At 45.5% G+C, this 26,572-nt stretch overlaps 1 protein-coding gene across 1 annotated transcript in view; it reads right to left on the bottom strand.

The window, feature by feature from the left end:
• The window catches only part of LOC117221014 (uncharacterized), a 404,219-nt gene that overhangs the window by 250,383 nt on the left and 127,264 nt on the right, over positions 1-26,572 (bottom strand). Inside the window, exon 4 of the mRNA XM_033471570.2 lies at positions 1,832-1,910. The gene's annotated coding sequence lies outside the window, so the exon portion shown is untranslated. The remainder of the gene's footprint in view (positions 1-1,831; positions 1,911-26,572) is intronic.

The following is a 26,572-nucleotide window of genomic DNA, read 5'->3' as shown; positions in this document are numbered from 1 at the left end:
TAACAAAAATTATTAAAAATCGCTATAATCATAAGCGTCTTAAGAAACCCATACTCACATCGAAACTGTGATACCTGTTTAAAAAATGAATCTTCCGGTCTAAAAATTTGTTCACACCTCCCTCGATACACAACAAGATCGCAGAAGAAGTATCACAATTTCCCGTACATCGGTTTTCCGGCAATAAAAATTCGGAAGCAGGCGCGTATTTCGCAAACGAACAGCCGCGAGTTGGAAAAGTCAACAGGGCTTTGGAAGGGCGCAGCCCATAAGCAAATTGAACCCGGTAGGATCATCATCGGGTTCGTATGGGGCGCAGTGGTCGCGGGTGTAGACAGTGGCCGGTTTCAAAGCCGGCAAAGAAGACAGGCTGATTAAACGTCGGTCGAAGAGGAAATGAATTTTAAACGCGATTCTCATAACCGCGGTGTGGACGCGGGAACGCGAACGGCAGCCGGAAATGATCGCGGTGCCGCGCCCCCGTGGAACCTCGAAAACCGGCGAGGCCGCGGCCAGTTTTGCGCGACGGAATCAGTTCGAGCGTGGTCGTAAGGTTCTTCGGTGAAATTGATTTAGAGGAACCGCGATTAAACAACGAGGCGGTCGAAAACTCGCAACAAAAGTCAACGGGTGGTGCGGCCGTTTTATTAACACGATATCTCGACAGATATGAGTTTGAAAGCTATTATATAAGCTCGGGAATGCGCGCGAGCGCGCCAGCCTCTCTCTCTCTCTCTTCCTTTCTCTCTCATTCTCTCTCTGGCGCGCGCGCACCACCCCGGCGTTCTGCTGAAGTTTTAACCATTGTTTCGCTCGTTACGAGGTTTCAGCAGTTGCTCTCACGAAGTTCACTCCCCTCCTCGAAAGCCCGTCCCCCGCCGCACCCGGCGCCCCCGGCCGTCCGTGGAAAAGTTGAAACAATTCCGCGCTGCGGCCAGATAAAACCGCGAAAAACGGACGAAAATTGGCCGGAAAAATAAATGCCGGGTCCGTGGGAGCGTCGAGCTGCGCCGCCGAACACGCTTCACTGATCGCCGGGCCGAACTATTAATCGTTGCGCCCTCGGAAGCCGCCCCTGAAACCCAAAGGACACCGAACGCTATCGCACCTTCGTGCGACCTGCGGCGCGCCGATTGTTTTCTGCAGGCTGCTCCACGATCGGGGACGAAACGTGTGCTCGATTACGCGATTTTTAAACGCGGTGAGTCCGGCAGAGATCGGCCAGTGTAAGTAAATTACAGTAAATTCTCTCTAATTTCCTTCCGGCTTTTGAACAGAAATGACAAATTTGGGAAGAGGAGACACCATTGCACCTCGTTTTTATAATTGTTGACGATCGGCGACTATAAGTATATAATAATATAATTTATTATAATATAGTATAAGTATATATTATTTATATTATTATATTTTTTATTATAATATAGTATAAGAGAGTATATATAAGCCGAGGAATAATTAGGGAGAATTTACTGTGCATCGGTGGACAAAATGAATTGATAGTGCAGGAACGTAATACAATTTAATTAATTTATTATTATTGTTATCATTTAAAATTTAATTAGTAAAAATGCATTTTATGCAAAGTAAAATGGTTTGTTTGCAAGTAACATTTTCATCGATTTCGCAGTATGTAACGACAGATGTTTCACTTGAGCCAAATTCGTACAATTTTGCTTCGATTTCGTTGAAACGATAAAACTCTGGAAAACAAAAACACGTGCGAGTGTGTCGGGAAAAGTGGTTGAACTCTCCCAGTCTTATCCGAACAATCATTTTCAGTTTTAAGAAGTTTTTGGGAAGTAGGGAAGAAAAGTATAGTCTCACTCACCACTTGTAGCACTGCACTAGAATTCTGTCTATCCTCCCCTTCCAGGAATCACCGCATTGTATACACTAGGTGGCAAATTCTGTAACAAATAATTCACGTATTTTTATTAAAATTTGTTTAATTCGGAATCGCGTTTGCTGTCTGCTTACGGTGGGCCATCTGTTGGTTTCTTTCTAAAATTGCAATGAAAAGAATATCTTTTAATATATCTCAAAGTTTAATTCTCTATTTAAAATAATAAACCTGCTGATTAAAGCCATAAAGAGCCAAAAATGTATTGAAAAATTGAGTCGATAGGATGAAATTATTTTTCATAATTGATCGACAGGCTTGCTCTGCTCAATAGAGCAAAAAGTTTTGTGAAATTAATATTTTATAAAATTAATATTAATATAAAATAATATTATTATATAATAATAATATTACTATAAAATTGATATCACCGTTTAGTAACGATATTTCTTTTACAGCAATTTCAGAAAGAAACGAACAGATTGGCCAGTTCGTAGCACGGCTTAATAAAATGACAGCGACTACTAGAAACGTTCATTCGGATATTTGATGACCGCTAGGCGAAAATCGAATACGAATCGTATTTCCCGCGTTTCGGCCCGGAAGGAACCCCGACGCTGGTCTCCGCACAAGTTACAGTGTGTACGGTCAGTGCTCGGACGTGTATCTATGTTTAAGCACTTTCAATTTCCGTTAAGGGACCATGGGAATAAATATGCCTGGCAGCGGTTCGCAAAACGGCAAGTTATGCTGATCCCGAATACATGGCTCCGTGCGGAGCTTGATTGCGCCATTATTTTCGGGGATTTGTGTCGATGGCGTGCGGAAATGTCGACTGAAACCATGCGCGAAAATAACTGCAGTCGCTCGGGCTACGGATTGTCAAAGATCCGCATGCTTTCGAAGCATCTGCTTGGAACGAAGGATCATCAAAAAAATTTCGCGCTCACGAAAAAAGTGAATCCTTTCGGCTGAAACTTTTTCCATGCATTCTTAAAAGCGCCGTTCGAGCAGGGAAAAAGTTTAACGGGTCTAGGTTTAACCGTTTCGATATACAAAATTGTTAAAGTTACACAAAGTTTCTCGAACACAAAAAGAAGAGGATCCATACGAGAGTGATAATATTCTACGGAAACCTCGATCATTTCGACAGCAACTTTTTTAATGTATTGTTTAGTCCTCTATTCGAGTGCTAAAAAAATTTTGCAAGACTATGTTTAACCGTTTCGATAGAAAAAATTCTTGAAATCACACGAGCTTATCCAACTCCAAGAAAAGAAGAGCCGCGTGAAAGCGACGAAATTTTTCGCAAAGAATAAATCTGCGAAGCTGAAATATTTTTAACACGTTTCCAAGGACACGTTCTAGCCATGGAAAAAGTTTAAAAGATTTACGTGTTCCCGTCGCGATAACCAAAAATTCCGTAAAATCGGCTTTTTGAACGACGGGACCGACCGCGTTGAGAGATTGGAAACGGACCTAACTGTTTCGCCATTAGTTGTGCAACGGTCCAGACTAAATAAATTACAATTCTGAGGGATTCTTGCGAGTCGGTGAGCATTGTTTGCAGTGGACTTTGCGGCACTCCCGCGGAACAGCGTGTACAGCTGTCTGAATCGAATAGGTATCGTGCGAAACAGGGGGATCGCGATATACATATGTGTATAGTCCCGCAAGCAAATCCTGGCCGGAGGATACGATATTCTCGGGAAGACGGAAAGATTTCGTGGACAACCGTACACAGCGGAGCTCTCGGAATCGACACATGCCCGTGAGAAACTGTGCATTCGGGGAACGGAAACCTCCGAGTTGATTCTTCGGTGTAATATCTGCAGTCTGGTCGGCAAACAAACTTGCCTGGCGCTTTTTCGCGCGGGATTGTCGAGCTTCCCCTGCAGCAGTTACTTTCTCCTTTATGCCCGAGATATTTGATCGGTTCCCGAGTTTCGGGATACGCTCGTATTAATTTCGAGGAGCACCGGAATTTACGGTACGAGCCGCGCGCTACGTAAAACACAAATATTGTTATGAAATATTACCGCTCGGTTAGTTCCGCGACACGCGCGGTGATTTATAGAAAAATCGAAGCAAATGAAAGCACGGCCCGCCTCCCTCTGCATGTCGAAACAAACTACACGTAAAGGGGAGCAACGGCGGAAGAGAAAGAGAGAGAGAGAGGGAGAGAGAAAGCGAGAGAGAATTCTTCGCTCGGAATTGAACACACAAGCAGCGCAAATACGGTTATGTTATTTAGGGCGCGCCGTTTGCATGAAAGTCTCATACCGTGGAATTATTGTTTGACTATCGTTCGCGTGGAGCGGCAGATAAAACTACGCGTAATGTCCGTCCGTAAAAGATTCACGGAGCGAACACGATCGGTCCCAAGGAGCCCGTAGAGCCAGAGAAACCGCCCTCGCAGGAGGCGATCTTTTAAACGCAGAACGCACCGGCGGAACGAGTGTAAAACAAACCATCCCGTAAAATGCGCGCCCCGAAGATGTTGCACCGATCGGATAAAAACGGCCGCCTCTGCCTCTGAATATTTCACTCAACAAATCGCGAAACGTTTCCGTTCTACTGAATCGGAATCGATAACGTACCGCGCCGCATTGTCAAGCTCATACGACACCGGCAGATACTAACGGAACGATGCTTGGGCGGTGGATGATACCTAACGGAATGGTGCCTGGCACGATGATACCTAACAGAACGGTGGCTGGGCTCGATGATGCTTAACAGAATGATGCGCCGATGTTCTGTTTGCCTGTAAAGCGATCGGTGTCGCGTTGCTATACCGGCAGGAGGATGTTCCGCTAGAATTGTCGATGAAGGAATGGCGTTTAACAAAATGATCATTGTGACTACGACATCTGGCGGAACGGTGTCTGTCACAATTGTACATTAGAGAATGATGCTTGATATAATGAGGATTATCGGAATGATGCCTAACAGAATGTTGGTTAACAGAATAATGTGTATCACAATGTGACTTAACAGAATGATGCCTAACAGAATAATGGTTAAAAGAATAATCTGTATCACAGTGTGACTTAACAGAATGTTGCACAATATACTTGTACCTGATGGGATGATGCCTAACAGAATTATGGTTAACAGAATAATGTGTATCACAATGAGACTTAACAGAACATTCCACAATACAATTGTACTTGATGGAACGCTGCCTAACAGAATAATCTGTATCACAACCTGACTTAACAGACCGTCACGTAGTACAACAGTCCCCAACGAAATGACGTTTAACAGACAGACGATCAACAGACAAACAGAAACCACGAGGCGACTTAACAGAACGCGATATACAGCAGAATTGTACGTAACGAAATGCCGCTTAGCCGAACGATGCTCACCGTAATGACGCGAGATCACAATGATCGATAAGAGACCGGTGCTCCGCGCAACAGCTTAGTAAATATCCATATTGCCTGGTAGACACAACGGAGCCGACAGCGGCTCAACGTATCCCGAATGAATGTATTAGCGGACGGTAGGCAGCATCCGTGCAGACGGAGCGTATTGAATAACATTCAGGTTGATCGGGCCGGGGGCGATGGCGGCGGCTACAAAGAATTACGAATGTATATTCACCGGGTAGCCTGATCCTCGGGAACCGTCTGTCCACATCGGGATCGGTTCTTGAGATGGCGAGTGCTTTCAAGGACGATTTCATGCGACGACGATTTAAGATCTCCGGCCCTTCCACGAGTAGCCGATTCCGCGCTCCTCTTTTTCCGCACACGGACGCGAACACCCATAGACATTCGGGATTACCGCGAACAGAGGCAGAGAGAGGCTCGAGTGAAATAGCAGTGAGAGCGGGCCAGAGTTTTTCTCGATGACCGAGCATCGACCACGACTTTCCTCCCCATTTCGCCCGGGTCCCTTCTCCCGCCTCCCACCGCCCTGCCGACCTCCTCCTTCTCCCGATCCTACCCGCGCCCCTCTGTCCGTCGAACCATCCGGCAGACTCCGGTGGCTCGGTTACCAACGTTACAAGCCTCCAGACTTGAGGGAGCAACCTCTTCTGCCTGCTCCTCCGGCGTTCCCCTATTTCCACCCTTTTTCCTACCACGCGGCACCGGTGCCGGTGTGCCGGTACCGGGGCTCCTTTCGCGAGATATATAGGCGGCCACTAAACTTCTGTCCTTGCCATCAATTTCGCCGTCCGAGGATCGCGCGCGCTACCACCAGACCCACGGACTCCTGCCGCGCTCGCCGGCCTCGTTTGCCAAACGCCTCCAGGCCTCGATCTTTTTGCCGGCGAGGTTACGGTCCGCGCGCCATCTTTCGCGTTTAAAGGATTGTCCCCTGCGACGGTCATCCCTCAGACACGGCTCCTGGGAACCACTAACCGACGCCCCGCGTGTCACGGCGAGCCGGCGATAAAGTCGATTCGACGCCGGACCCGAGGCTCGGCGATCGTTCGATCGGTGGGGTAGCCGGGGACGCGTTAATTCCTGGTCAAAGGCAGGTTGAAGGCGCAGGTCGTGATCTCTTTTTAGGGGAACCTGGCTCGAGATAGGGGCAAACGTGTCGATGGTGAGATTTTTTGATGTAGGACCTAGGTCTGGATAGATTGAAGTTGCGGATGATGAAGTTTTTGCAAGGTGGGCCTAGCTCAAGATAGACCAAGGATGTCGATGATGGCTTTTTTGTAAGAAGAAGCTAGCCCTAGATAGACCAAAGTTGCAAATAAGGGCCTTTCCTATGGGAATTCTAGCCCATGAAAGGACAGAAATGCAGGTGACGACCATGTTTTTTATTTCTGAGTTATCTAGATCAGGTTATATGAACTGTTCGAGTCATCGAAGATGAACCCTTTCAATGCCGAACCTAAATGTCTCGTTGCTGATTACAATTGAACAAATCTTATTTCCTTAATATTTTTACTAAACAACGAATTCATTTCTCATTTCTTATCCCATTTCGAATTTTCCAATTGACGAATTTTACAACATTTTTTCAATTACTGTCCGAGATTTTATCAAACTGCATGAAACAAGATTTCTGTGTATGTATTTCGCTGAGGTGCGCAGAACTCTTTTGGTCGTGAGGATTAACCTACATGTAGCATTCAAGGAAACGTTTCAATTGTTATTCCAGTTTTTTAAAAAAGGGAAGTGCAAACGCTGATTAATCTGTATTTCACGTGTGCATCGAATTTCCTCTGTTTACAGAGCGCAGACAATACGTATTCATTACCAGTCGGCCGTGTGTGGTGGAACGCATTAATACATTTTACGTAGAATTCTTATGGGAAATCGAGCTGTATGGTCAGCAGGAAAATTAGCGATGACTTGTTTGCAACGAAAATAAACCCCGGCGAGCGTGCCCGTGGATGTTTCACACCGGCGTGACACACAAAACACATGTGTAAAATATACCGCGGTACTTAATGAGGCAAAATATTTGTTTAACATAAAACAAATTCGGTTCATTTGATACACACATACACACACAAGTATGCACACACACACACACATATAGTCAGTCTCTGTTTCACCGGCGGACGTAAAATGTGTCTTTTTCCCCGTGTGCTAATGCTTTTATGCCATCCTTTGTATACGATCGTGACGCACCTGTCCTACGGGAATACAAATAACAAACAAATCATCTTTGGACACCAGAAATCCCTTTCTATTACTGCAGTGAGTTCTGCGATCGTGCATAACGTTGAAGCAGTAAATTATACAACCGAGATAAATGTCATATCGAAATGAAGATGTTCACGAGGGTTCCACGCTGAACCGACACACGCGGACGCCCGTCACAGACTAACCATATTTTTGGAACATCTGGAAGGTTACGAGCAATTAACCTTCCCAGTCGGAGGAAGGGAAAGGGATCAACGGGTCCCAGGTATTCAGACCTGCAGGCTCATTGTGCTGTCCATCCGCGGCTACCTGCATCGTCTGGCATTTGAGCCACACAAGGAATGCTGGTCATCTCACGCAGCAACTGCCGAAGTTATACCTTGCATTCACTCAAAAGCTGGTAAAATATGAAGAGACAACAATTGCGTCAAATAGAGATGAAAGAGACCTAGTCCAAGTTGGCTAGACGTAGCCTAAGTTAACTAGGCCTAGCTTAAACTAAGCTAAACATAGCCTCAGTTAACTAGAGCTAGCCTAAATTAAGCTAAACGTAGCCTTAATTAGTTGGATCTAGCCTAAACTAACTTAAACGTAGCCTCTGTTAGCTGGACCTAGCCTAAACTAAGTTAAACGTAGCCTAAGTGAGCTGGACCTAGCCTAAACGAAGCTAAACGTAGCCTCAGATAACTAGATCTAGCCTAAACTAAGCTAGACCAAAACTAAGTTGGCTGGACCTATACTAAGCAAGCTATACCGAACGCAATTGTCTCTAAGGGAAATCTGGCTCGAAAAAGGGCTGCAGACAGTTCCGGCGATTGTATCGAATCCTCTGCCAGGCGGATCAGCTTCGAAATGAATTAAAGGGTAACTTTCCCATCCCCATAAAACCGACCCCTTTACAGCGTCACGTTTCTCGGGGCCGGCAGCACAGCACGCTCTATCTCGACTTATCGTCGAGGACCTTTTATCTTCTTCGACATAACGTAACGCGGACGTTACGACTCTTTCCGTCGTCCTTTGGCGGACATTTCCAAGATAAACCAGACGCTGGAGACCGTCGCGCCAGGGCGGAGGATGTACCTCCCACCTCCGCCACCACCACGGAGGGTACGTGTCGACGTACATGACGCCTAGGGTGGCCGTGTACCGGGCCTGGACCGTGGAAGAAGGATTTACGAGCACATGGAACCTAAGGAGATCCGGAACGGACCGCGCCAAGGAATATTTGCTGTTAGCCCCACACTATCTCCTTCTGTGCAGGCACAGACGACCCTAATGCATCGACCAACTTACCACCCGACTACCTTTTAAGTTACCGCCTACAACGCTCTCTGACCAGTTTTGCAAACGTGAACGATACACCCCATTCGGACCAAGTAGATACGGCGCACCAGGGCAAGACGCGTAAACAAGGGATCAGACTTCATTTTTTCACTCCCGACACGTCTCGCCGAAAATTCTGAAAAAATTCTCGCACGTGTACAACGGTTCCAGCCACGTCTCGGATTTTTGTCGGAACCCTGCGAACGACGGTTTACGAGAAACCGACCAAAAACCGGTAATCCGATTTTTCCCCGTAACCACCCTCTCGATGGTGCCAGAGGGCTGAGACTTCTCACGAATTAGCTTCCCCGGACACGCTATCGAGTGACGCATCGACGGTTTAATTCGGTTCAAGGACATTCCGGCCCGTCCGTTGAATCCGACCCCTCGGCCGAAGAAGCCGGAGGTCAGCGTCGAAAAAAAAGAAGAAGAAAGGAGCCGTGATTAGCTAACAAAATAAACGCGGGACTCGCGAACGCAAATACGTCGGGTGAATAAAAATCGCCAGGTCGCCGCCAATTATCGATTCACCTGGTTCGCCGGCGCGGCGATGACGCGAGGCCGTCCAAGGTGGGTTTCGGCGCAACGTTGCCAGTGAAGTCGACGGCGAGGCGCGGCGCGGTGTCGACGGCGACGGCGGTGGCGGCGGAGCGGGAGGGGCTGTGTGCCAGAGAGAAAAAAGGGAAAAACGTAAAAAGGAAAACACTCGGAAAGCGGGCGTATGAAAATTCAATAGCTCCGATTCGAGTGGAGACACCCTGTTCAAGCCTGGGGAAAGTTGGCTGGAGAGGTGTCGAAGCGTGAGCACCGGCAGCTTGTCGACTTGTAGAGCAGCGGTGGATGAAGATCGATCGAGAGACGGTGGAGGAACCACCGGGGTGCGGGGCAGGGGCCGGGGGGACCGGTTTGGATGCGAAGAAGCAGAAAGGGGCGGGGTAGCGGGGCGGTAGATGTTAGAGGTGGTAGAGTACCCGCGTCTTAATAGCGGTCGTGGCGTCCTGGCATAGAAAAGGGGATGACGTTCCGGACTGGGGTAGAATCCAGCCAGCCCCGGTCACGCCAATATTACTTACCGCCCCGAGAGAACGATAACTTAATTGATGCAGCGAACGACGTTAGTACTCGGCGACGTCACACCAAGTGATTGTGAATTATCATCGCGATATTTATTTACGATCGCCGGATTTCCACTATCTCCTTCGAGAACTTCATCCTCGACAGGCTCTTGGAAAAGCGGAGCCTCTCCCGCGTTTCAGAAAGCCAGCACGAGATGGGATACTTGGCCCGTAAACACTGAAATATCTCCGTTACTCGTGCCCGTATGAAAAATACGACTCGTACAAAATTTGTGGGCCCCAAAGAGGACCACATAATGGCGCAACAATTTTTTAGTTGCTACTGTTCGTTACTTTTTTATACAACATTGTCTGTACAGCGATAGACCTACGCATTGGGGACGCGACGTAAAATTAGGAAATTGATACGAGACGGTTTAAATGACCGCTTGAAAATTATGCAAAAAATCCTCTCGCACTCTCGAAACACAGTTCAATCGATAAAAAAATATCCAACAACGTTTGCCGGTCTGAAAAAGATATCTATTGGTGCTCGATTCTACGCGCACCGCAATAGAACGACGGTGGGAAAAACAAGCAAACCGGATAAACATATTTTTCGTGGCTGTGACTGATTGATAGAGGAATTAATATGGGAGCCGGCGTCGGTCGCCCGGGATTGAATTCGAGTCGGAATAACGCGCGGGCCCTGTCAACGTTGATCGCTGATCGGTTTTTAAGCGGCTCGGCCCCGCGCGAAAGAGTTACCGAAAACTTGGCCGTGCGTTAATTAATGATCGGATGGGCGCATTTGCAGCCACCGAAATGCGTATTAATCGCGACGCTGACGCCTGAGCCGCGCGATGTGACCATTTACGATCATTATCGATTTCTATACATAGAACGCGCGCGGCGCGGCGCGGTGCGACCGCGCTCGCGCGAACCCGATGCCATGATTTTAAAGGATTTCCGTGTCTGCGACGCCGCTCGAACGGTTCGATGGAAGATTAGCATTATTCACCGAAACACGCTGCCAACGCTGGCTCGCTGGGCTGGCTTCATAATTTCGAGTTTCCACTTCGCGGAAGACGCATAGTCGTCGAGAGAGTTCGCGCGATTCATTCGAACACGAATAATGCTGTCTTGCGGGCCGACTATAAATTATCAGGATTGTCGAACCAGAAGTATTCATCTTCGGTCGCGTGCGCCGGATTTTTCATCCGCGTGCTGTACACGCTAATAATTCCTGCGCAACATTTCCATTGTTTCGAATCAAAATTGTTTCGAGACTGAGCTAAACGCTGTTGCAGTTTCTTTGAAAAGTGCTAAAGAGTTAATTACATTGTATATGGTTGATATTCTTTGCATTTCGTTCGAATGCAACGCTTTTATAAAATACATAATTTAATCAAATGAATATTAAAGTTTACGTCTTTCTTAATCAGTTAGCTCTTTTCGACGAGCATACTCGTCATCGAGATAGTGCAACATTTTACAAGAATACTCTCAATTATATATAAAAAAAATAGGGGATTGATTGTATATTTTTAAAACCCGTAACAAATAGCATAAAAAGAGGGTTCATACAAAAAGTCATTTTTTGGCTCTATTACAGTGTTCAATCCATTGCATACAGAATCTAACCTTTTGGGCCTTATTGAACTTTAATCGAGAACCAAAACGAGCATAACTTTAACCTAATCTTGAACATGGAATATCTTGTTAGCGGATGAAACAAAATTTAATCGGAAAATTTCAAATGTAACATAAATTTTCAACGTCGAAAGTTGTTCGCGCGACGTTCTCTATAATTTTAGAACATTTATAATTCAGAACATTTAAAGTTTAATTTATGAAAGAAAAAGGTCATCCGTCTATCTCGTTTCTGTAAAATTGTTCCGCGATTTCGACACGAAGCTACGAAGCATTTTTCCCCCGCTGCGCGACGGTTAACGCGGTTGGCGACGCCGATCTCGTCGCCGTGGAGGTTTTCGTCGCGACGGCATGTGCGTACGCGTGCATAATTTCGCCTGTTCAGTAGTCGGGACGAAAACGTCATTTGACACTAATACAGCAGCCCCGACGTGGCATCGACTCTTGACGAAATTATGGCGTGCGCGGAGGGCGCCGCCGGTTAAGGGAGACCTGTCACGAATCATTTCGTCGCGTCACCCTGCGCCCCGTGTTATTGTACCCTCGTTGCTGTTTCGCCGGCGCTGTATTAACTCGAACGAACTATTCCTACCGACCTATTCGAATTCCTAATTCGTCCGGGAAAATATTCGATTCGCTCTCGTGCGCACCACCGTCGCAAATTAGTTGCCATCGACATTAGTTACATAAATTAACGTGCGCAGAATTGCAGCTGCGTTACTATTGAACAGTAAAGCTTCCCGCCTTAATGACTAGGTTTAAGTGAAATGCCGTCTGGCGACAATATACAGGGTGTAATATCTCGCAATCCGGAAATGGGATTTCTGAGGTTATTTGAAACAACTTTTTCCTTAGCGAAAATGCGATCCGCGGCTTCGTTTACGAGTTATTAACGAAAAACAGCGACCAATGAGAGGCGAGCTCGTTTGCCGCTAGGCGGCCGAGCCAATGGGCGGAACTGGACTTCGTGCGCTCGTTGGCTGGGCCGCCACGCGCCAGCCGAGCTCGCTTTTCATTGGTCAGTGTTTTTCGTTAATAACTCGTTAACGAAGCCGCGGAGAGAATTTTTGTAAAGGAAAAAGTTACTTCAAATGACCTGAAGAATCACTCATTTCCGGATTGCGAGATATTTTTGGACGCATTTTTTTTACATTCTGTATAATGATATATGTACGTTTCAATCGATGTTTTCTTTCTTTTTTGTACTTATTTTCGCTATAAGAATAGCATAAAACTTGGCAATAGTGTGAATTAAATTGTGCCAAAGAACTTTTGGAAGAAGAAAGAAAAACAAAATATCCCAACAATTTCAAACTCAAATTCGCCAAGTCGTCCGTCCAACCTCAACATGGCGACGCTCTCATTTATGAAAAACGCAGAAAATTCGTCAACTTTGTGTACGTATATCTCTTCGCACAACGAGTTCCGCACTTAAAAACTCGCATTTCCGGCGATTTCTCGTCAACATCTACGGAACCATACCATGCAAATTCCACAAATTTTGGTCCCCTAAAGAAAACTTTAACGAAATTCCGTGCTAAGTAACGAAGTCTATATCGTAGTCCTCGCCAAAAAAAAAATCTCACCGATACATCCGCAAACGAATCGCGCCGGTGTCCACGGAGCAGCAGCTTCGGGCCAAAGCGTCCAGCTCATAATCCCGGCCGCAAAGAAGCCTGAAAATTGAAGACTGGTTTCGGTGGCAGCGCGGGTGCATCGCGCCCGGTTTTCCGCGGCTCTGTGAGAGAGGAGAAGCGTCAACCGCGATCCAACTCGAACTCGGTACCGAATGGAAAGGGAGAAAGTTGAATGCAATTGCACTGATACTGTCGCTGGCTCGTTGCTCAGCACCGTGGCCCGGAGAACGCGGAGGCGGAGGAGGAGGAGAAAGAGGAGGAGTAGGAGGAGGAAGAGGAAGAGGAGAAAGAGGAGGAGGAGGAAGCGGAGGAGATGTAGGAGATGTAGGAAGAGGAGGAGGAAGAGGAAGAGGTGGAGTTAGGATGAGTGGCGAGTGAGTTTCGTGGCGAAGGAGACGCACGGAAGGGAGGCTCGGGGGGTTGATGAACAGTTTGCTTGGCGACGCACGTTGTGGCTGTCGGCTGTCGGGGCCACGCTGCCGCAACATAGAAGAGGAAGAGATAAATTGGGGGTGGAAGAGACCCGGCTAGGCGGAGAAAGGGAAAGTGGGAGAAGAGGGTGGCTCCGGCGGAGGGAATAAGTGGCGCAAAGACAGATACGCCGGGCTAAGAGAAACACAGACCGAGCGACGAAGACGGCAGGCTCTAAAAGGTTGTCGCGAAATTTATGGATGTGGGCTGATTCGTTGGAATATTTACGAGCGTGTCCCCCTCCCTCCCCCTCGGGGGGTTCCGCGCCGGCTAGAAGAAAAGTTTCCTCGAACTGTGTTTAATTGGTACTCGTGTCGCAAATAATTATCCCCCGGCGCCGCGCGAGAAACCGGCGGACAAACGAGCCGTGCACGGCCGTCCATCGCGATTGGCCGAAGCCCGGGACCACGGCACGACACCGGCCGCGGACGCCATAGTTAATAAAAATTACACCGCGCCGGCCGGCCTACATTATTCATGACTTAGGGACGCGCCGTGAATACGCGCCGCTGATTATGAGGGGAAATATTTTGATTATAACGCGATTAACGTTTCTTATCGATTGATTCGTCCGCGGAGACGGCCGAGACGGGGCCGCGCCCGTAAAAATCACGCCCGACGAACGCCGGAAGATTCCAGAAGATTACACGGCGGAACTTTTACGGGCGATTAAAATATTTATCGGGGACGTCGCGAGACGGAGGCCCCGGTCAACGGGAAATATCGGCAGTTGCTTCTATTAGCGGAGCACAGCCTTTTCTTGGAATATATTTATATTTTCGTTATATCGAATAAAAGTATCGTATAAATATATTTCACTTAAGTGAGCAGCTCTAAATAGATTTAGAATTTATTTGCGATGTATCGCTAAAAGTCATGAATAACGTAGGTACATTTGTATAAGTTCTAAATATATTTATAATTTCTCCATAATTTAGATAAATTAATAATATAAGAATAAACTGTTCTCCACTGATGAAAGCAACATTCGATTTTTCTCGTCGACCAGGATTATTATAAAAATTCGTACAAATATATTTAAATGATGAGACATATATTTACAATCTATATAAATTATAGAGAAATTATAAATGTATCTATAATTTATTCTAATAATCGTATAAATATTGTATACTTAATTCGCAATAAATTATAAATATATCGATGTTAATTTTAACGATTTCTCGTTATATAATTTTCCCTTTCACGTGCCGAATTCGCGGGAGACTATAAATATATTTATAATTTCCCGGGGAACTCGAACTATCCATTTCGGGCCGGGAGATTGGCCCGCGAAAATTTCATTAAAAAATTTCGGCCCCCGGTTTGTCCTCGAGCACAAAGCAAACCGGAAACTTTTAAAAATGTTCCGGCCGCTCGAAGAACCGCGGGCAAGAAATTTTTAATGAAACTTCGCCCGGCAATATTTTCGCAAGCGTTTAATTGTTGGACCTTTTTTTTTTCGTTCGGTGCGTTCGCCGGGCAAGTTTCCGGGCGGCGCGGGGCCCGCGGGAAACTTTCGGAACGAGAAATTGATGTTAATTGGTGTACACTGCGGTGTAACTCGTTTCAGGGGAACGTTTCTTCGCGGCCCGGCCGTTTCCACGGATCACGCCATCGACTTTAATGAACGGCGAAGACGCGGACCGGAGAGCCGGCGCTCCGGTGTTTAAAAAATCCGCCGGCTGGGAAGGGCGCCGGAGGGAGGGCGTGGGCGCCGGAAGTAGACGAGAGAAATTGTAGCCGCACTCCTGCGTCGACAGATTATCGTTGAGACAATTTCGCCGTAATGAATGGGTATCGCAGGCCGCCCCGTCTGTGTGGACGATAAATTAAATGAGAAATAAAGGAAGTGGAGTCTCTGTCGCATTCATTTCACCGGCTCGCGCCGAGGAGGCCGCCTCAAAGAAATCTTTTCATGACGTTAATCCGCGACGCGGCACGATAAGTTTGTAAATTCGCGTCGGCCACGTAGTTTTTCGTTCACGGTTCCCGCGACCGCCGAATCCCGAGAACGTGCTCCGAGCTCCGACCATTTCGGATTTAACACTCGAACGACGCGTTACGTCGTTTTTAACGCTAGATTTACGGAGCATAAAAAACAGCTGTTTTATATTAGTTTGTAAAAGCAACAATACGACATTTATTCTGATTTTTAGCAAGTGATTTTAGCAAATGATTTTTAGCAAATGATTTTTTTTTTAGCAAGTGTTTATTGTTACGTTTATATATTAAGTGACATATAAATTGAATAAATAACTCATAAATGTATCTTTACGAGATGAATAATCGTAAATTAAAAAATTAGTGACTCGTTATTTTGACGAGTTCCGCGAATCTAGTGTTTACGAAAATATTAACGAGCACGCTTGGGATCGTTTATCAATTTATTTCTCAATTTATGTTCGCAATTTATGTGCGAACAATTCTGCGAAATGTCGAGTATTTATCTGACTTTAATGCTAGAAAGGAAAAAGTTGCAACTATTTGGCACTTTTCGAAAAATTACAATTCTTACGCGCGCTACCGTCGGTTTATGTTCCAACGATATTCTTGCAAAGAATATTATTTATAAATCATTAGTATAAATTAGATGTAGTATAGACTAGATTCAGATATAGTATAGATTATTGCGAAGAATCTCGACCAGGTGCTCCATAGTTTTCCTTTTCTTACAGTGTAATGTTTGTTCCGTGTAAATGCAGTATAATATTCTCGAGATCGAAGCAGGAAGTTATAGCATCAAGAAAACACCGAAACTATTGCAAATTTACAATGTGAAAATACGTAGAAAATATTACTTCGTCAGAGGGATTATAACACAATAAACTTCTGCAACTATAATATAAATATTTATAATTATAAACGTTAAAAGTTATAAGTGCTAATTACTTATATTTTAAGTTTTAAGTTGAAACTTCGAAGTATATCGTACGATTCAAAGATAATTACATATATTAATAAAGACGAATCTGATCACTTTCCTCCCCTTAATTATCACCCCGCATTAGTATACTTAAATCATACGTTAATCCCCCAAAAAATCGGAGTTATGCGTATAATGTACGCGCTAGGTTTTCGTATCTCCGACCGCATCGAGCGTTAATTCGGAAGGTCGGTAGATAATAAGAGGTATCCGAGGTAGATGAGAGGATTGCAAAGGGGACAGCGTTAAATTCTCGAGCAATTAGAGCAACAAACAAGCCTCCGTAGCCGTCGTTTCAGCCGTGACAGCGGGCCGAACGGCTCCCAAATGAAATTTCTCGGAACTACCTGAGAAGACAGCCCCACCCTGGCCGCCGTTAAATCCCAGCTGTCGCTGGGCGCTACTTTAAAGGCACAATAACAGTAAATTTCTTTGGAATCGGTGCGGGGAATCGTTCGGCCGCCGCCGCTACTTTTCTACTTCGGCCGCCATTAGCAGGGGGGCGCGATAGTTGGCACGGCGAAGGAGCCCGGAAAGAAGCCGGCGTGCCCATGAAAACAGATAATCTCTGTTTATCTTGTAATTCCCTGGTAATGGCATTATACCATCCGGCTTTGGACCTGGATTCCCCACGTTGCCCGCTTAAATCTTTGTTTTCGTGGCGCCGGTGGACCGAGCGCGGGGTCTGCGGGCCGAGGCGGGGCCGGTCGCGAGGGCGTAATTGAATCGACCACCCTTAAAGGCCGATAAATCTCCGCCCCGGCACCCCGGCCTGTGTGTATCCGTGTGTCACGCGACAGCTGCGATGCCATCAATCGCCTTCGAGACGCCGCGCCGCGCCGTGCAGCCGCACATGGCTCCTCGCGGGCCCCGTCGTCCCACGCCAATGGAAAGTGGAACGATCGATGCGTTCGCACGATTTTCGGGTTTTACCGGCACAGTCCCGCGCTCGCCGTTCCGCCGAGGAGTTCCGTGTCCCGAAAATGTCTCGCAATATGGAAATAGGAGATTCCTGAGGTCATTCGACGTAACTTTTTCCTCAGCGAAAATGCGATCCGCGGCCTCGTTCGCGAGTTATTAAGGAGAAACGGCGACCAATTAGAGAGCGAAGGCGGAGCGAGATGGCCGAGCCAATGAGCGCGCGAAGCCCAGTACCGCTTCGCGGCAGCCGATTATAACCAATTACCCGGCGCAATTCAAATGTACGAAAAGAAATTGAATTGAGGTCATTAGCTTCAACCTGAAGTTTACAACGATTTAGAACAAAAAACGGCGGGAATTCTGAATACTTTCATGAAAAGCGATATGTTCTCACTATTTTAATGGCTGTATTTTATTTAGAAGTCGCACAGGTTTTAAAAGAGAAAAATTTGAAAAAGTGTCCCGAAAATGGGACATTGGCGGATAATGGGTTGAGTCGACACCGGATAAGATCGCAGTATTTCTACGAGCAGCAGTCGCAGTAATAGCAGCAGTTGGCGAGCTAACTGAATCCTAAATATTGGCTGCCTAACAGCCATCTAAAGTCGATCGGCGTCCCGCAGTGTTCACGCGTTATCCCCATCGAGGAAAATCGGTCGGCGCGGACAGAAGGGAAACTATCGGCGCGTCCCCTAAATTCCGCGCAGTGCTCGGGGTGCCGGGTCGTAAAATTCTTGAATGCGGCCGGCGAACGGTGACCGTAACGGCCGCGAACGGGCGTGTGCGAGCCGCGTCTCCTTTTCGGCGGAATGTAATCGATTTTCCAGGACAGGACACGTTTCGTCCGATGAAAAGAAGGCCGGTATGACGTCAATCGACGGGATCCGCTTGTATAATAAGTATCGTATCCGGCAATTTCCTGCCGGCCGGATATTTAGAGGACACGGTAACCGAACCACGGATCGACAGGGCTTAATTAGTGAATTAATTAAACGCTAATGAAACACCGGAGTAATATCTTTCGTCCGGTCAGCCCGGTGTCCTGAAAGCCGCATAATACTCGACCCACTGTCTGCCGTTGACGTGACAAACTAGAGCACGAATAATCGGTGACAATTAAATGGTACGCCGGTTCCCGATCAATTTTCCGGGCCGCGGGTCCGCGGGGGACGGCCGCTGCGTGGCGCCGCGTCGCACAATGAAACGGAGCATCCATTTTCTTGGACATCATCGGCCAGAATTTATTGCTGACAGTTTCTACTGTGTGTTCATTGAATGCTTAACAAACGATCGCGGCATAAGGAAATTCGAAAGAATGAACTTTAATTAGATCGAATCCAAATGCACGCGAATATTTCACTGTTACGAAAATTTCCATCTTTTTTTGTTTTCCAGTTGCTCCACTTTTATGTAATTATTGCCTAAATCCTATTAGTTTACCAGTTCTCAATGATTTACATATTATTGGGTAGCTTGTTAACAATGATTTTCTACAAAAAACATTCTGAATAGATTTGAATTTCATCGTTTAAAAACTGTATAAAATAAAAGACCATCTAATGAGATAATTCAGATCTCAGATCTGCGATAATAATGTAAACATTCTAATTTACGAAGTCTGCGATAAGGAGTCGGTAAAAAATAATTGTACAATAATCTACATCGTCTAGATCGGTTTGAAAAAGCGTCTACTATAATCACCCTAAATCATTTACAATGAAAACTATTTTTATCATTAGCGAAAGTGAATTTTCCTCCTCCGATTTCCCCTCCTCGGAAACTCTGCATTCGAACGTCTCTCCAGGATCTAAAAAATTTTTTCCACGAATCCAATTACTATGATCTTCAAGACTAGAGTTTTCACTTTCGAACGACGTCAAAGTTTTCGATCTACGATTTTGTCTATCTTCTTTATCGTGGTCTGAAGCGACCAAGATCGACGCTGCGAAAAATGAATATTGACAAATTTTCGATTTTAATTCCAATCCCTGTTATCGAACTTATTTGTTTCTAATTTTTTGTCACGATTCGAGGGTAATTCGCAGGCCAGGTGACATGATTCGAAGGCAATTCGCAGGGCACACGCCACGATTCGAGGGCAATTCGGAGGATACTAGCACGGGGAAATTCACAGCAACCCAAAACGTTTGCAATTCCGGGAGAAATTACCGTACACCTAATATTAATATTCCCAGCAACGCGCACGCTGTTGATAATACCAACAGCTGTTACACAGCATAATAAACAAGAAAAACCTTGCAACAACGCTAAAGTAATTTTAGCCACGCATCGCTGGTCGACCAGACCGCCGTGCGCGCTGTCTGAGACAACCCGTTCGCGACGAAATGCGTGGTCCCAGGTACCGCACGCGCTCGCTCATATTGACCTCTCAGGTACAGCCGTAATTGGCGTCGGTGTTCTGTTTCCCGTGAATACATATTCATGTGTTCCCTAACCGAGACCGATGGCGGCATAATAGCGTCTCGAAAGTTAGAGTCGGCAAACACAGGCTGTCTGCGTTCGTCGCTGCGGACGCAGGCGTCGCCGCAGCGCGCGAATTGGGTTACTCGTGTCACCGGAGTCAAACCAGAACCGTGCTGATTCGCGAAAAATCGGCGGAGATCGGGCCGCGGCGGGCCGCCGATTAAATGGCGGGGCCCGAACGACTCCGACGGAGGAATTAATCGACGAGCAGCCGGCAGCAAATTAGCCGGCGCGAAATGAAACGAAACTAAATGAAACGAAACGGAACGGAACGGAACGAAAGGCAACGAAACGAAACCGCGGCATTAGCCGATAGTGGGCTAAGTGCGTCGAAACGGGAAGAATAATACGAGCCGAGGACGCGCGACGCTCGGAATCTCATTAGACCGTAAATGGGCTACGATTATCTTCGCAATGGAATCCCGCGTCTCGCCGCACGCCGCGTCTCCGGAACGGCCCGGTTATGTTCCGCGGCCATATTGGATTCGCGTGCTCCGTCACCACGGCGAGAGGGGCCGAGGCTTGTGCGTGTTTCACCGGGCTGTGCGGAATCGAACCGATAATTGGCGTTACGCGAGAATTACGATCGGCCGAACAATAAACACACCGTGCGCCAACCGATATCCATTTGTGCGTCATAACGTTATTAAACGGCAGCCGCGCAACGGTGTTACTTAACAGTGGTTAGTCAATAATTCGGAAGAGATCATTAGGCGGCAATTATACGGTCGAGCGACTCGAGATAATAGCCGGCGCTGCTCGATGGGATTGAACGACGGTCCCGGGTTAATGTTAATAATTAGACTGATCGGCGCACGTCAAACGGGCCCGTGTCGGTTCCCGCCTTTCAACGGGACTGACGTGTACTTCGCCGTCGATACGGCGTGGCAGGGGGATGGGGGGGGGCAACAAACTCGACGGCGTTTGTTTGCAGTTCTGCGGCTGCAAGGAAGAACGACGCATGTCGCGTGTGTTTTTATTGTTTTTTGGGAGGATGAAATCTATTTTTTGGAAACGATTGGTCGAACGATTTTTACTGGACTAGTAGTTACTATATTAGAATAGTAACAATAAATCAGTAGTTAATATATTAGAATAGTAACTATAATTCTCGAAGTCAGAGAAATGTTGCACTACTCGAAATTTGTTTAAAATCGTAGAAGGTAAAACTCGATGACCAAAATATACAATTGTAAATAATGCGATAAATTCTTCCTAATTGACGCTCTGATTGTACATGAAAGTGGATAATATGGGAGGAAATACGATTTTTGTAGTTGTTTATAATTGGTAATTATAAGAACGTGTCGCAAGGTTCGAATAATCCTATCTACTCTTTCCAAATTGTCCATTTTTTGCACAATCTGAGCGTCAATTAGGGAGGCTTTACTGTATGCCGTTCCTTGTTTTAAGATTCCATAAATGACGCGTTTCTATATGACTCTCTCTACGCGTGCTGTGTCTTCAAACAATTTTTTCGTAAAAAATGAATTAGACATGAAAAAAGTAGAGATTTCAGGCTTTAAAATGAGTTTAGCTTTGTTGTTTCACGATTTTTATTCACGAAGTTACAGTATTTTGAATATCGTCGATGTTTCGAAGGTATTAGAAATTTCGTGTAAAGTCTGGAACGAGGTTTCCCATCTACCGTGTCGCGAATAAATTTTGTTAATGAAATTCACGGACAGCCTCCGAAAGTGGACACCTTGGGCTTTAAAATGAGCCTAGTTTCATTGTTGTATGATTTTTTTGCACAAAGTTATAGCTGTTTGAATATCAACAATTGTCAGCAACTATAAAAACGAGACGCAAGGCTCGAATAATCGCACCTCCTCTTCCCAAACTGTCCATTTTTGTTTCCATTCTGAGTATTAATTAGGAAGCATTTGCTGTATCCATTACCATGAATAATTTAAAGGAATATATATGTATACATTCACTTCCTTATTTCTTGAAAAAATTAACGTATCAAAATCGACCATTAAACACCGATTGCCCCAAAGAATTAACAGAAACGATACGCGCATCACAAAGCTAAATGAGCCGCGTATCATTTAGTCTTCCGTTGTTAAAGCAAGCTTTCAAGACACGATGATCTCGTCCCGTTTCCAGAAGGAAACGAACATGACACGCCGCGACTGGAGTTAGGCGAGTCACGGGAAACCGTGTGTCCGGTGGTCGTGGCCCGAAGGAACAATGTAGGAACAACGTAGAAACGATACAGGAATTAATACCGCGTTAACGCGATACCGTAATTTAATAGCACGGAACCGGCACGCTTAATCCTTTATCGGTAGAGCGCGCGCGCGTGCTCGCGCGATGAAAGCTGAATTATGGAAGAATTCTGGCGCGATCGAGCGCGCCGGGGCCCTTGAACGCGCGGCTCTGCGTGCGATTCTTTTTCTATGCTAATTATAGATGGCTGGCATTCGCGTGCATGATTACACCCTATTAGCGGACGAGAAATAAAACCCGACGAGCTTCAACCGGGTCTGGCATTATCGCGTCGTCGCGATGACGCCGAGTGCGACGGCATCGGGCGCCCGCAGTTTGCTGAATGGATCGCGAGAAATTCGAGCATAACGCGTCCCCGTTTTCTTGAGATCAACCGATTGTTGGCTCGCGTTCACCTCTCTCGAGGGTAAACTCGCAAGAAAAAATAAAAAAAGAAAGAAATAGTATTTTACGATTCCACTCGAGCGTAATTGTCGGAATAAGGAATAAAAGGTCCGTATGGTGTTTTCTCGGAAGAAACGGAAGGAAGATATATGGGGTAGTGGTGCCAGTTACTGTGCTGTAGCCAATCGCTGTGCGTTTTGATCACGTTCAAGCATAATCAACTTCACATTTATTGGATTATACGTGCAAAATAGGAATATTCTTCAAATACTACAAGAATTGTTTCAATTTTTGGATACCGAATTCGCGGAATTTTCTGTGAAGCTTATGAAAAAGCTTAACCCCTTGACGTATCATTTCTTTTTCGCAGTTACTGTGATTCGAAATTTTTCGATTGTAATCATTTCTTAGAAGGGAAAGAAAATTGATGATTATTATAGGCCTAAATTTACTTGAGTACTTAAATATTGATAACGAGATATTAGAATTTTATTGCAATTTTAAAGGCCAGAATAATATCAGCACTGAATAAGATATTGATTATTATTTATAGTAATTGATAGTATATTGATTATTAATTATAGTAATAATACATATTATTATAGTAATATAATTATAGTAATAATAATATAATAGTATAATAATAAAAGTATAATAAATAATAATGTAATTATAATAATAATATATATTATTAATTATAGTAATAATATTATTATTTTTACTATTATTATTATATAATTATTATCACGACAAGGGGTTAAGAAAGTACTGAACCAATGGAGACCAGTGTTCAGCGACATAAATTGTACTAGCTAACACGTTACAATGTTAATTGTATCGGTGAAACGTATTAACACATAATAGCAACAATGCTTCGCAACTACCACAATTATCCCGCGCATCTCCATGGGAAAGAGTTCGTAGAATTGTAAGATCTTATCCGGAGCTAGAGTACCGGTCCAGAGAATGAGCGATTTGTCTCGCAGAACCGGCTCACGACGGCATAATTATCTAATTATGCCGTCGGGATCTAATTATGTAACGCGATAACTGCTCAACGCGTTCTGTAATAATGAAACATTGATTAAAGAGCTAATCAGTGGCGACAGGTGAGCGTCGCGTTCCCGGGCATATCAGTGATGACTATTAAATTGCGTTTAATTTTTTTAATTAACTCCTTAGTCGGCGGCCGCTAGGTCAAGGTTGATCGAGGCGTCGAATACTTAATTGAATAATAATAATAATAATAATGAAATTATTAATCAATTGAAACATAATAACGTTTTTGACAATTGCGAAAAACGGATAAAAAAATGTGAAACGTGACGTGTTCGATGGAATAACGCATAAATGAATTTTTCTATCGAACTCGCAGGCGTGAAACCATAAACCTTCTATTCCTCTGTAATAAAAATATTCACGCAGTAGTAATAATAAATAAATAAATAAATAAATAAAGTAAAACTGTCTACGCAATCTCCTGGTAAACGTGAAATATCCGGAGGGGTCAGAATTGATCCGGCCGTCGCGACGCGCCGTCCGAGGGTTAAAGAAGAACCCGAGGAAATTGCGACGATCGTTTCGTATATTCGACGCGCGATCAATCGAGTTTCAAATATTCCCGGTGACGACGGCTAAACGGGAAGGCAACGAAAAATTCCTCCGCGCCGCGAAACTTAATTACCAGATGCACGCTGTCCCGGTTCTCCGTGGAAATAACGATAAAATAGTTAAACGCATCCGGCGTTGTAGTGTCACTTGGCTGGCGGGCGAGAGCGAGCGCGCGCGGCCGCAGAGCGAGGGGTTAATCAAACGCTGTCCACCGTGCTCCGAAAGAAAGAAAACAATGAAGTCCAAACCAACCGACTGCTCGATTTAACTGGCGCCAGTGTTTATTTTCGAACAACGATTTCCCATCAAACGATCGCAGCCCGGGGTCCCGCGCGTTCTCCGCGGCGCGCGGCCTCATCGCGGCCAGAATTGAACTCCGTTCGCCGTCCGGGATAATCAATTACCGGTCTTGAATCACCGACGCATTGTACCGGCTTAATTAGCACCGCCGGAATCAGCCGCCGCGAACCCTTTCCCCGATACAAGTCATTTTCGCGGACCCGGAGAAAGGGACGGGGCGGGGCGGGGCCGCGGCCGGCCGTCTAATGGATTCGTCGCTCGAAGATAAATAGAAAAACGTGCGAAGTCTTGGTTCCAGTAGATCCGTTTGCTTGCCTTCGATAAAAGTCCCCCGCTGTGCAAAGAACACCGAAGACTCCGCGATCCGAGTTCGCTGAGTCGCCCAGCGCGCGATGTAATGGACGAAACCGATAAACCCGAAGCATTCAGATCATAATTCTTTTTTATCGAGAGATAGTAAATTTTACCAATTTGTTGTCAACAATTACGCCAGAAATTTATTCTAAGTCTCCGCGCATTTTTCGCCATTGCCATAACTGTTGCGGTGAATTTATAATTTGCCTTGTAGTATTGTTTGCCTCGAAGTATCTTCAAAGACGCTATATAGTTTTTAAAAATACTTTATAATTTATATACTAATTTTTTACATTTCTTTCTCTATCAACTTCGACGAGACTTTAAAACGAAACGCTAAAATACACGGCTCGCATCTTTTGCACGTTACTTAGGGGAATCTTAAGCTGTATTTTGACATCAATTTTAGTCGCCCAAATTTATTTAATATTTATCGAATAAGATGTGTCAAATTGTTGTATTCTCTTTTATTCAGTTTATTTTTTAACAGCAAAATCGAATATGTCTTATGAAGTTAATTATGCCCGAAGATAAACCAAGGGCACAGTAATTGGCCACTGTGCGTCGTCGAGATGCTCCGGACTGGGGTGATCGTTGAAGTTAACGAAAAAAGAAAGCGGCAAGTTTTATGAAATTGGTACCCTTTACTTTACCCGGCGACGGGTCCTTGGTCTCTTTCTATTCTCTCCCTCTCCCCCCTCTCACTCTCTTTCTCCGTCTCTCTCGGTCCGTGAAACCGGGCCGTCAGACAACGCCGGGAAACAATGGACAGGTATGGCAGTGGCGGACAAGTGTTCTGAGAATACCTATTGTTTTTCCCTGGCTGCTACAACCGCCGGCAGCATTAATGTCCCTCATAATAGGAGAAGAAAGGGGTACGTAATGCGAGCCTGGCTCGCAGACGTTTCAGGATAATCCACAGACGGCTCGCATGTGCGTGTGAAGAACACACCGGGATATTGCTGCTTTCTTTAGGAATTTCGACGACCCTCCGGCTAATTTTGACACATCGCTGAGAACCACTTGGGCCACGGACAGAGACGTTCTACCGACTTGAGCACGCTTTACGTAAGCACCAGTCACGGCGAAGGTAATAAGTTCCTCGTCCCAGTGTCATTTATAACACCACGGAATTTCGGATCGGTTAGAATTCCGTGGGTTCTGCGAGGATGTATCGGAAGAACGCGCTAAATCGGTACGATCTGACCTCTTTGTGTCGACATCTTCTGTATCCAATAATCAGATTTAGTCGAGACCCTTTAGATATCTTTAGAGCTAAGAACTAAACTGGTCTTGAGAGGAGTTCGGTCGAGATATGCAAAAATTGGTTCGGGTCGGACGAAATACCGCAGCACGATCTGAACTGTTCTAAAGAACAATTATATCGTATTTGCAAAATTCGGAGATTGATACAACATAATTCGTCAATTCCGCGCGAAATCCCCCTCGCCCTTTTCTGTAGAAAAAATTCCTAACTTCAACGCTGCGTCATAAAAATTGTGATACCGTTTATCCAATTTATTTGTAACCTTCTAGGTAAACTTAGTTCAGTGCTTAGTTCACTGCTTAGTTCACTACTTAGTTCATTGCTTAGTTTACTGCTTAGTTCACTGCGTAGTTCGTTGTTTAGTTCACTACTTAGTTCATTGCTTAGTTCACTGCGTAGTTCGCTGCTTAGTTTATTGCTTAGCTCACTGCTTAGTTTACTGCTTAGCTCACTACTTAGTTCACTGCTTAGTTCATTGCTTAGCTCACGGCTT

Source organism: Megalopta genalis, chromosome 5 (assembly GCF_051020955.1).
Source record: "Megalopta genalis isolate 19385.01 chromosome 5, iyMegGena1_principal, whole genome shotgun sequence".
In the NCBI taxonomy this organism is placed as follows: Eukaryota; Metazoa; Arthropoda; class Insecta; order Hymenoptera; family Halictidae; genus Megalopta; species Megalopta genalis.
This window is presented reverse-complemented; position numbering and strand designations above follow the sequence as displayed.